This window comes from Etheostoma spectabile, chromosome 7 (genome assembly GCF_008692095.1).
Source record: "Etheostoma spectabile isolate EspeVRDwgs_2016 chromosome 7, UIUC_Espe_1.0, whole genome shotgun sequence".
Lineage (NCBI taxonomy): Eukaryota > Metazoa > Chordata > Actinopteri > Perciformes > Percidae > Etheostoma > Etheostoma spectabile.
The window spans coordinates 31,633,283-31,641,431 of NC_045739.1; the positions used below are offsets into that span (position 1 = coordinate 31,633,283).

Consider the following 8,149-nt stretch of genomic DNA (forward strand, 5'->3'; position numbering starts at 1 on the left):
AAAGCATCAACAAAAGTGTTGATTTTCAATTTTGACGGGAAGACAACGCGAGGGTTAACCAGAAGCATCCCTTATTTTCTAGATGGATCTATTAAGGTGTGTGTCAGTCTGTCCTGGTGTGTGTTGCTGTGATGTTTTGTGTGTCTGTCTTTATTTGTATATGAATCATTTTGTTTGGCTGTCCCCCTCAAACAGCAGACATACAACTTAATCAGTGAATCTAGAAAATGATCACGTTATCTGCTGATTACTTTCTTGATTAAGAAAAAAACGTTCGTTATATCTAAATGTGGTTGGCATTTCCAACATCGCATTTATAAACCAATTTTTTATATATATATATATATATATATATATATATAACTAATTTTAGAGTTGATTAATCGAATCTGCAACCATTTTGATCGTTAATCGTCATTTATTAAGCAAAAATAGTAAAAAAATCAAATTTCTGGTAAATGTGAGGATTTTTTTGTCTATCATTGAAACTGATTTTCTTTTTGGGTTTTCATCTTTTTGGATTTCCCCCTGGCCTCTGGGGGCATTTGTTTGCCTTTACTTGAAAGGACCGGTGAAGACAGGAAAAGGGACCGGGGGTGCAGTAAGACTGAGCCACGGGACTCTACCAGGTGGGCTGCCACGGCGCCCCAGCTCAGTGATAATCAGCCAATCAAAATACAGAAAGGCAGAATAATGGATAGTGGAAATAACCGTTCCATGCATTTCGCCATCACTTTGCTGCTGCAGCAGTCGTGCAAAGCCAGGTCTATCTCTAGGGTGCAGTGTCTGAGCTGGAGTATGGTCGGCTACACTGCCCATCTGTTCTGGGGGGGGGGGGGGCTGTTTCGGCTTGTTTGTATTTCTTAAACCAATGGTAATCGTCCTGGACGAGGCTAAGCCCTGGATGCAGCGACGGTGCCCTTGCAAACGAGAGAGGTGTGAGAGGTAACCCCGACTAGCAGCAGATGTCGTTGTTCAGTCTCAAATTAAGTAATTTACTCCCAGCTGACGATGATGATGATGATGATGATGATGCTTTAATGAATTAGTGCTCCACTGACCATTGCTCTCCTATAAACATACTCATGAGGGAAAAGAATTGACGCTGCAGAATCAGAGATATCTTTGCTCTTATTTTGTATTCTACGCATTTTTCTTATCAAAACCGTTTGGCTACATTACCCACAATGCAACTCGACCACAAGCCGAAGCCTCAAGCAAAGAGCACTTCTTTCTAACTCCACAGTCCCAGTTTTTTTTACTCATTTTAAAACTAATCAGAAATGTTAGCAAATGTGTACTTTACAAATTATTCACATATTAGTACTCATGAAAACAAATAGACTTTGATGTGTAAATATGGTTTAACAACTTAGACTTGACAACATGATTGTGAAGTCTAAGTCATATCAAAGTCTATGATATGGATTAGTTAATGCTGGTTACCCAGGATCAAAGGCTCAGTTAAACCAGCTAACCCAAACAGACCAAGTTGAACCTGCTTTGTGATACAGACCTCAGAGCTGAACCAATCTGTGCAGGTGAATGAGAAATACGATGCGGTGTGTTGTATCGTGTCAGTGGGAGCTGGTTCCCACACAAATTATACATTATATTCAAGCTCAGCTAAAATCATCCAATTCCTCAGCATCTTCCCACATCTGTAATTGTCCGTAACGTCAGCAGCCCTGCAACATGAACTCTGATGTACATTCCTCTGTACCTTCCCATGAGGTGCACACAGCAGGTGTCTGCAGTGTGGAATCATTTATACTGCAGACTGTGATGCTAGAAATACAACGTGATGTAAAATTACCAGACAGGGTCAACTATTAAATCACATATCTGCTGGAGATTCTTAGCTGTTGTCATGCATCTTGTTTTAGAGCCATTGATGATGTAATAACTATGTAAATCAGTGTGTTTTTCTTCTCCTGCAGGGCTGGATAGAGACTTATGTTCAGGTTGTTACAGCTTGAACTGTTAAACTTCTTATGCTAGACAGTGCAAAGATATTAATGAGACACTGGTGTGGACCTTCTGGGCCGCATCCAAGTTCAGGGTATTAGTCACTTGTATTGAAGTTTACTCCAAATCTCAGTTTACAAAACGTTTCACGGTTCAACCAAATTAGAGCTAATTGTGGTTTAACGGTTTTTGTAGCGTCTCTGACTTTACTCACCGAGGTCTTCTGTAATACTCCTCGCGTTGTTGACTTGCACTATAATGGCCTTGTTCAATACATGTATGATCATCAATAAAGGTTACAGTAATGTAACAAAGTAGTGGATTGTTTTGTTTGAAATGTACTTCAAAAAAAGGTAAGTCACATTAATGGGTAATCAAAATGTTATAAATACTATATAAAATACCTCTGGCGGGTTTTATTAGTATTTGGTAATGTTGGTAATCCATGAATAAATACTCACATTTTCTAATATAATTAAGACTGGTTAGACGTGTTAAATTATTAATAGTTTAACCCAGATTTTCAGCTTTTTTCCTGAAAGAAAGTGGTGGGAATCACTTCTGAAGGGACACTACATGTTGGAGTTATATAAGAGATGTTAAACAGGTAGCTAAAAGTAATCGATAAATGGTTTAAGCATTCAGTTTCACTCGTAGTAGTAGTAGTTAGTAGTAGTAGTAGTAGTAGTAGTAGTAGTATGATGATTGACCAAACCAACCGTAATATTAAAAAAGAGGGGAGGATTAAAATCTGGCAAAAATCAAAAGTTGTTCTTATTAATGGATTCATAAAGCATTAAAGTTGCCCTGCCACACAACTTTTTACTTGCATGTTTTGACCAATCTTTTATTAAATGCTGATATAAAGAGTGTTAAGCCTGGAACCAACCAACCAGCTACGAGATGAATTGTGACCAGAAAATATTTAATGCTGCGCAAAAAAGTATTTTTTCAAAAAAGCAAAGCTACAAGACCGTGTACAGAAACTATCAGACCTCAATGGTAGTAACTCGCTCTAGCGGTTCACATGTTCAGTAAACGTTATGTCAACGACGGGTTGGGCCAATCAGAGCCATTGCAGTTACGCTTAGAATTGTGGGTAGTGTAGTTTTTCTCCATAAGAGCGTGAATAAAAAGTTTTTACCAGTATTATTTCATAAGAACTTCTGGCTTCTACAGGAGCAGAAACCTTTGTTTCACAACGTCGTAGCTTGCGGTCAGTCGACCTGCAAAACACGACATCCCATCAGCCTCAGCTGTACTTCATGTTTACAGCTAATTACCAACTGTTAGCATGCTATCACGCTAAACTAATACTGTGAACACTGTAAAACACATGCTAAACATCAGCATGTTAGCATTAAGCTCAATTATTCTGACAATCGTTTCATTCTCATTTCAAAGATTTAAACGTTTAATATAACACTGTAGTTATTATTCAAAATGTGACATGTTCATTGGTGTACAGCTCTTTGTAAAAATTAATTTACTTAGATGATTACAATAAACAGAGAGGATTTTCATTGTTAAAAACCCCCCCCCCCCCCACCCCAACTTTATGTTACAGGAAATTATTAAGAGCAACTGGCATTTTTTTTTTTTTTTTTTAACAGCCTAACTTTTATTTGAAAGACTTAACAGTGGAATGCCTTTAATTTGAAGTAATTGTGTGCTTTGTCCCTTTTTAATAATCCTCTTTCTCACCTTTCAATGCTGAACCTCCAACAACTAACATGCTGATTCCTCTCTGGTCCACAGGAGTTTTTTTGAACAGCCAAACGGGTAATTAAGAAAAAATTTTTGGGGAACATACTTAAGAACAGAATGAAATCAATTGTTTCCTTTCTGACCAGCCCCTTTTTAATTTCTCCTCCTTCCCTCTCCCCACCCTCAATGGAGTCGACTCCCAACCCCCTCAAAATCCTTCTCCAGAGTGCCATGCCCTCTCTGGCCCTCAGAGAACTCTCCCCCCCTCCATCCCTCCCCCACATACCAGTGAACAAAGGCCCTCTTAGCGTACATCAGATCAAAACTTGTGGTCAAGCCGAGCCCAGGCCTCTGCAATAGCAGTGGTGTTGCTCAGCTTTCACACGGCCCTCTGGACCTTGGCCAGGTCTCCACCAGGAACTACAGTGGGGGGCTGGTAGTTGATGCCCACCTTGAAACCAGTGGGCACCATCCACAAACGGATGGAGCGCTTGGTTTTGATGCTGGCGATGGCCGCATCACATCTTTGGGCATCACATCACCACGATACAGCAGGCAGCAGGCCATGTATTTGCCGTGGCGAGGGTCCATTTCACCAAATTGATTTGCTTTGGTTTGAAGCAGGCAGCTGTGATTTGTGTCACGGTTATCTGCTCATGGTAACTTTTCCCGCGAGATGACAGGGGCGTAGGTGGCCAGAGGGAAGTGGATACGGGGGTATGGCACCAAGTTGGTCTGGAAAATCTGCCAGATCAACATTGAGGGCTCCTCAAAAAGAAGGAGGCAGTGACGGAACAAAAAATTGACTGATCAACTGTTGAGGTTGGTGTAAGAAGGCGCTCGATATCGAGGTTCCTACGGCAATATCGTGATGGCCTCGTTGTCCACCCTGAAGGCACAGTCAGAGTGCTCCAGGGTGGTGTGGGTGTCAGGATTGCGTTTTAGGCTCCACCACAGCCGTGGACATCTGGGGAGCTGGGTAGATGGAGAACTCCAGCTTGGACTTCTTGCCGTAGTCGAAGACAAACCTCCATCAGCAGGGAGGTGAAACCAGAGCCGGTGCCCCCTCCGAAGCTGTGAGACCAGGAAGCCCTGAAGGCCGGTGACTGGTCGGCCTGAGACAGAGAGGGGGACACATTGAGATACAGTCAGAGGCGGCTGAGCCCAATTTGCCCAGGCTTTAGCACCAAATATTTTGAGTGTAGCCCCCAATTTATTTTGCAAAGTTGACTGCCAAATATGAAACCGGACAATATCTTGTAAACCCCCGAAACCACAAGTTGCCTCATTTCATTGTGCTTCAGGTAATGGACGCGCTGTGCTGTGGACATGCTGCAGAGATGTGTCCTGTTTGAGCTCCGTGTATTTCTGCTGTAGTTTCAGTTTGCCACCTCAGATATAGAGCAGCGTACAGCCACTTCCCTAAACTGTGTCTCATTCAGAGACCAGAGACCCAAACGGGGATCTGTGTCTGTCAACAGGTCTGAGATCTACCTTATCTGCAGAAAAATCACGTAATTATTGTTTATTATTTTTCTTAAAATATCACAACTCCTATCTCAGAGAACACAGATGCGGATGAGTTATATTTTGAATGTGCACAAAGTTTTGAACATGAGCAGAAATCTTGCTCAAACACATCTGAAATATTGCAGTCCAAGGGCTTATTAATTCATTAACAATGAATTTATCATTGAGTTGAATAACTGCCATATGGACAATAAGGTTACATCCTCAACATAAGATTCAAAAGAGGAGGGAAGAGTAAATGATGCCTATGCTACATGTGTGCTGACTCAGATATAAATAATAAAAAGTTGATCCAAAGGAGAATACATACAGAAAGCAATACAGAATGCCTGAGAGCCTTTCTGCAAAATATGCCATTATGTTTTTATATTGGGATTGTCATGTTTTCCTTTACATAAAGATATTTCTAGCATACATTGAGTCAGAAAAAAGTAGAAATAGGGGCATAAAAATGTACCTGAATGCAGGAAGTGAAGTGTTTTATACTCAAAATGTTCTGGGGGAGGACCAGACCCCCAACATCATAGGCCACCACACAGATCTGGAGGAAAAACCTTGGGCTTTGGGTTGCAAGGTCAGTCTTAAATAGGCCAAATGTTGGCGCTATTTTACTAACATCTACAAACTGGTCAGCTAAAAAACAAAACTTGGGCTATGAATAAGCTGGGCAAGCCAATCCCTGTTTTGCATTGCATTCAGTTAAGTTAAATGGGTCCAGGCTAAGTCCTGAACCTCCTCAAGTCCTAGAAACGCCCCTGGATACAGTTATGTCGTTTTATTCAAAAATTAAAGAATGAATCCCTCCTGAGATCAAGTTTCCCCAGTTTATGGATCCGGTCCATCACCAGGTCGATGATGTCTTTGCGATGGTGTAGTGTCCACGGGCGTAGTGGGTTTGGGAGCTCCTTGCCGGTGATCAGTGCTAGGGTGGAACAGCTGGCGGTAGGTCCCCGTGGCACCTCATCTGAAGAGGGCAGATCAGAAACATTTACTATTTGACTTTATAAAAATATGTAAACTATGGGTCGTATTTTTAATGAGTTTTCCGATGACGGTGGGGTCCAGGTCGACAAAAACAGCCCTGGGCGTGTTTTCCAGCTCCGGTCTCACTGAAGAAGGTGGTGAAGGGAAACACTCCTCCCCCACGGTCTTGTCACTGGGCATCTGTCCGTCCGGCTGGATCCCCCGTTCCAGGCAGTAAAGCTCCAGCAGCATTTCATCTGGACACCAGCCTGACGACGTGGATGGAGATGCACTCACGCTGAAAAAAACATTTGAAGCATGTAGATCTTGAGATCATCAGAACTAAAATGCTGATGTCCAAAGGAAGGAGGGGAAAAAAAGAAATGCACTATTTGTAAAGAACCAGATAGAGATAATACAGCATTAGGACAACATAACTGCTGCTGAAAACTGATTTAAAAATTCTTTAAAATGCAGTCTGGTCAAGTATGAGCTCATTCCCACTTATTGTGGAGGTGTTTTACTCAGTGTTATTAATGATATACATCATGTTTTAGATGTCCTGAGACTACGGGGTGTATTGAAGTAGGACTACAATGACGAGCCAGCTATGTTAATAATAGTGTAATGGAAACGTCTGGAACACGTAACGTTAATTAAGTGAAACCAAAATGTCGGATACCGCGGTTATTTTATCTGCACGGCGATTTTCCCCCATTCGCAGAATCAAATCTTCCATAGTTGGCAAAAACAACAACTATGGTTAAATATGTTGAAGAAAACATAGATACCAGTGTGACTGTACAATGCAAAATTTAACTGCGACGTTCGCCAGAAAATAGCCTTTCCCGGGCCTTGTCTGTCAAGGTGCGTTCAGTTGTCATTTTATAGCTCAGACTTTCTAACTTATAAAAAAAACCTATGAATAAACCAAATTTCTTTCAACGGTACGTTTTAGCTTATAGCCAATGTTGCGTTAACGGTATTACAGCCATATCTTCTGCCAAACCAATCAGAGGCAGTGTTTTTTTTTTTTAAAGATTTTTTGTTTTTTTCCCCCCTTTATTATACTGACAGTAGATAGAGATGGGTGAAACAGAGCAAGGGCCGCAGGCCGGATTTGAACCGTAGACTGTGTTCATATTAACGGTCTATGATTTGAACCCGGCCCGCTGCAAGACTCAGCCAGCGTGGGCGTGCGCTGTTACTGGGTGAACATGCCTCTGCTCGTGGCTCGCCATTCCGAGGAAAATACAGTATCATAGCTTGTACTTATGGCCTCAGGAGTATTGAAAATAGTTATTAAAACGTAACGTCAACTGCTCTTCACATTAGCTAGCTAGCTAGCTAGACTTTTCATTCGAGGCAAATGTTAGCTAAAGCTAATAGCTAGCTTTCCCCCCCTTGTCTTTCTAATGCTAGCTAGCTAATTATCTTAAATTACAAACTGAAGCGCTGTGGGCCAGTTTAAATCAAAACGAATACATCCCATTATTCCATACTTACCATGTTTTCTGACGTTGCGTCCTAAATATGTTGAAATAAGGATAGAGAGATGGACTAAACTCACAGCCGCGCTTCCAAGAGTCCTGCGTGAGTTGCTATGACAATAGCTAGTTTCTAGGCCAAAGCCTCTTATACCAGAGTTAAAAGCGGGAAATATCTGCTTTTGTTTTGCAGTTTTTTTAAATTAATGTACAAACTTTGGGGGGGGGAAATGAGCTAAAGAGCAGCTGAATCCGATTGGGCCAGGGACAAAAGAGCTCCTTTTTTTATTGGCCACCCACAGACACTAATGTAAAATAGTTGTAATATTTGCAGACTTATTGACGATCCTTTTTAATCAAGATTTTTAAAAAAATAACATGTATATCAAACAACCGTTTATTATTTTTGAAAAATCCCATATCCACAGATGTGTAAAAAGTATTCACATTTAATACTCAGGTATAAGTAAAGATACCAGGGTATCAACATAACT

At 41.2% G+C, this 8,149-nt stretch overlaps 1 pseudogene; it reads right to left on the reverse strand.

The window, feature by feature from the left end:
- Positions 1-1,262: 1,262 nt before the first annotated feature.
- On the reverse strand, positions 1,263-7,921 carry LOC116693284 (tubulin alpha chain-like; annotated as a pseudogene).
- Between the last annotated feature and the right edge of the window lie 228 nt (positions 7,922-8,149).